The sequence below is a fragment of the Equus asinus genome, chromosome 9, assembly GCF_041296235.1.
Source record: "Equus asinus isolate D_3611 breed Donkey chromosome 9, EquAss-T2T_v2, whole genome shotgun sequence".
Classification (NCBI taxonomy): Eukaryota; Metazoa; Chordata; class Mammalia; order Perissodactyla; family Equidae; genus Equus; species Equus asinus.
Genome location: NC_091798.1, coordinates 89,025,369 through 89,029,786, shown reverse-complemented (window position 1 = coordinate 89,029,786; position 4,418 = coordinate 89,025,369). Strand labels below are relative to the sequence as shown.

The 4,418-nt window shown below is 38.3% G+C and overlaps 1 long non-coding RNA gene across 1 annotated transcript; it reads right to left on the bottom strand.

The window, feature by feature from the left end:
- Positions 1-1,518: 1,518 nt before the first annotated feature.
- Positions 1,519-3,460, bottom strand: LOC139046307 (uncharacterized). The gene is made up of 3 exons (XR_011506150.1): positions 3,337-3,460; positions 2,927-3,197; positions 1,519-2,802 (listed from the first exon to the last, which is right to left on the bottom strand). It is a non-coding gene; the product is annotated as an uncharacterized lncRNA (long non-coding RNA).
- Positions 3,461-4,418: the final 958 nt, after the last annotated feature.

Sequence of the window (4,418 nt, the reverse complement as noted above, 5' to 3'; positions counted from 1 at the left end):
ATTAATGAGAAGACGTGCTGACTTTCAATCACATATTGAAAGAAATATTGAAAGTTTGAATTGCTAAAGCTATATAGAATTTAATTCAACTTGCTGAGGCTGATGTGGAATTATGGGACTTGAAACAAAGCCTCACAATATTGATCCCACTGCCCTAAGGCACCAGGCAATAAGTTTAAAATAAGGTTCAGAGTCACCATGGGGCTAAAACAACTCTTCCTGCTAACATAAGCTGAGACAAAGATGAGTGTTATCCTCTTGTAAGAATTTTAGCTTTTGTTTGTGACCAATAAACCAAAGGTCCACGTGTTTGTTGAATGCACTCTAAGGCCCAGAGAGAAATCAACTAAAGTAGCTTGAACACAGGTTGAACAAGGTCGACTTGGACTTGCACAAGAGGAAGTGCTGGTTATGACAGGTTAGCTCTGCTATCTGCCGTCAGGAGCAAAACACAAAGAGTGTGGACTGTTTGGGAAGGGAGATAGATAAAAGATTCGGCCATTTCAGAGATGAATGGTTACTTTTCCTTTACTGACTTTCCCTCATTTGTCCATCTCGTGCCTGTTAAAATACCTAGTTAATGGCTGAATCTAGAGAAAACTATGATGATATTAAAATTATAATGCTACAGACTATTTTGCAATATGCAAAAACAAATCTTATGCAGACACATAAAATAATAAAATCTCAGTTTGTGAGGATGGTGAGGTTGTAGGTGATTTGAAAAGTATCCCATTATTATTATTTTAAAACTGGGCGAGCCACTCATTTAAAGACAAAACATATTTTAAAAAAACAAGATGATTTCACAAAAATTACATCTTCCTTTTACGTCTTAGAGGATGCACCTGAAGGAAAAAATCATTCAATACTATATATGCAAAAATAGTTTGGTTCTAGATTGACTCAGAAATCTTCAAAATGACTTGTAAATGTACCATGAGGAAGGAAATGCTTCTTTTGGTATCCTGTGACTGTGTAATTGTTTCAGCTTGTTCAACAGACTCCCATTATAGGCAAACATTCACATTACAAAAAGCTTTTTGGAATTTGGAAGTTAGTTTCTGTAAGTTCCCTCTGTCTCCTGTGGCATGATCTGATGACAATACAGAGTAAACATGGATGAATTAAATAATATTCGCTTCTGTAGAAATAAAGATTAAAATAAGAAAAGAAAGCTCATATCCTCTATTAAATATTTATCACAAGTTTCTCAAAGCCCCTTAGGAAATTTGAGGTCCAGGATCCATAATGCTCATAATAAAAATATTGCAAACACCAATATGTTTATAACTTGAACATATGAAACCATATTTAATCATTTTAGAATGGTATAAATAAACTCTAGACTTTCATTCAAAAGTATTTTAAGTGAAAAGAACTCTTAAACTTAAGAAACCAGTCAGAAAGTAGCATAAGCTTGTTTTGCTTTAATGCAAGCTAAATAAATATTATATTTAATAGCAGAAAATACATAAATTTGAGGTTTTAAAAAACTGATAATACTGACTTTTAGGTGAGTTATAACATGTTCGAGCTTTATTGGTTTTCAACTAGTTTTAGTCAAAGATTATGCAACATAATTACTTTGCTTTTATACTTGTAAAAAACAGGTGGAAATTTAAGCTGTTGCATAAATGTATTTGCTTCTCTGTGTAACTGAGCTGCAGCATTGTGCTCTTTGTGTCTTCAGCTAAAATCTGGTGTTTGTATATTTGCAAACATTTTTATACCATGCACAATGACATTCTCCTCATAGAATCATGAGAAAACAAAATTAAATCACGTAGAAAACAAAATTAAAAAGCCAGGATACATTTTTTAATTATAATCCTTAAGATACAATAGTGAAATAGTAAGAAAAAAAATCAAATCACAACGATTTCATATCACTCTTAAAAACTGCTATCTAGAAAGATTACCTATCATTTTTCTCATTCTTTAGCCACAAAATAAAATGTATTATAATTCTATAATGATTTTTGCAAGGAACTAATAATAACTTAAAAGTTCTCAAAAGATGGAAATTGCCATAATATCAAAATCAATTATGGTAAATCATTTTGATTAAACAAAATAGACTTTTCAGTCTACATATTTGCAATTCTTTAAAAAAAATTGGTCAAAAATAAAAAAAACACCTCTTAACTTGTACACAGGTGGAACAGGGAAATAAAGGCAGAGACTCTGGTGCCAGACTGCTTAGGTTTCATCTCAAGCTCTGCTTCTTACTTGCTGTGTAACCTTGGGCAAGTTACTCAACCTCACTGTTCTTGTTTCCTTGTCTGTAAAATGGTGACGATAATAGTAGTAGTACGTGCTTCGTAGAGTTGTTGTCAAGATTAAATGAGTTAATAAAAGTAAAACATTCAGAATTGTGGCACCCAGTAAGTGCTACATGAATGTTAGATGTTTTTATTATAGTACATTTCTTTAAATACTCTAAATTACAAAGTAAATGGTAGCTTCCCAGTTCAACTGTAGCTGGTGGTTTGTTCAAAACCAACCTCCTGTTTTATCTAAGGGGCTGAGTTTTCCTTGAGAAATGTTCCTGGCAGGACCCTCCAGGGCTGTCACCTGGGTCTCTGGCCAATGATTCCAAATATGCTGAATTGACTTCATTCTGCAGGAAATGTGGTGAATCAGTCAGCTGGGAGGGGACCCACCTCTTGACTCCTGGCTGAAAAAATGCTGAAGAATTGTTCTATAAAGTCACTTGGTTCTGGAGGGCAAGTTTTCCAACACAGGATGTAAATTTGAAGCCACTTAAACTCTCAGATCATTTTCTCCGAATCTTCCATCCTACCTTCCGAAAGAAGGAAGATAAACGAAACCATTCTAAAGTCAGTGAGCAATGCACGAGCTTATCAAATTGAAATACCGCCACAAAGAAGAGAACTCGATTTTAGAATTCTGAAGAACCTACCTATCAAGTAACGAAAGCAAAACGCCTACCAGGATTCCTTGGAGGCCTGCTTACCATCACGTCCAGCTGGCCAGTCGCTGATCTTGAGGCATTAATAACAGAGGATTTGGTGGCACAGTCAGATTTCCTGTGAAACGCTTTTGAGCTGCACTGATTCACACGTGCACAGTTTAGTGCAGAGTATGAGTATTTCCATCAATGTGGTGCCCCCGGTGTGAGCGGAGTGGTGCGGGTGGAGCACCCTGCCGGTTCCTCTCCTGCTCCTCGAATCCTGTTTTCAGGAGAAGAACAACAGTTAAGAATTATTTAGAACCTAATCTGTGATAGTCACTGTGCTGAACACTTTTCCTATATTGCCTCATTGGATCTGCAGTCCCATGTGGTGAGCACTATTATCATGCACATCTTACAGAGGAGGAAACGCAGGGATAGCCGAGGCCATGTAACCTTTCAAAGGAGGATCTGGGGCTCTCGCCAAGGTTGGGCTGAGCCCAAAGCCCATCCTTTTGCCCTGGACTGCAACTTCCCCAGTCTCTGGAAGGACAGAAACGTTTCTCTGTTGTAAGGGAGGGGCAGGATGTGAATGGGTTTGAAAGTGAACACAATTGGTCGTAGGCAAAGTTTAAAAAAATGCACCCGTCTTTGGTGCCTGCCAGCTTCCATTTCTGTACCTTTCTCTTCCATTGTTAGGTTTCTTCTGTGATTGGGAGTGCAAGTTTAATAAAGCCATTGATTCTACTATGAAATTTGCTATTTCAGAATAAAATCTGATTATCTAATCGTGGTCACAGTTCCCTATCCCCTAGGTTCCCCGGGGTGTTATGCCGGCTCCATTTCTCTCACCGCCCTGGGCTCCTGTCACCGTTACAAACCCTGCTGCTGGTTAGCAGGGAGAGGAGACCAACCACTCTGCTCCCCGACGGACCCTAACACAAGTCCTTTCTTTGCTCTGTCACTGCTCAGCAGTGGCCTTCTCAGATCGTCTCCAAAGTCTCTTGAGAAGGTGACATCGGTGGTCTGAAAGGTTCTGTGCCAAATGCGTCAGGCTTTAGACTTGGTCCTGATGATTAAAATATAGATTTGAATGAATGAACTTGTCTGAAATTCTGGCCTCTAAAAGCATTTTTTTAAGTTGTGGTGACAGCCAACATGGTACTGAATTCATATTTACTCACAGCTTCTTAGGCAGTGAATTCTTGGGCAAAGTGACTGAGGTGTCTTCTGGCAAAACGACATGTTTGATTGTCGTACCACCCAATCCAGTGATTTTACCCCGTGAGGAAATGGAAATCCCCAGAAGTTCAGGAATATCCCAATTCACACAACTTATTGATGCTTGTGAGTAATTAGAAACCAGGTCTTCTTATCGTATTGCTGCTAGTGAATAAGCAAAAGGCCAAAGGCAGTGTGATGTGTTGGGAGGCGTCCTCAGCTAGGAGCAAAGGAGCTGGCTCAGCACTGATTCTTCCACTTTCTGACTTCAGGTTACACC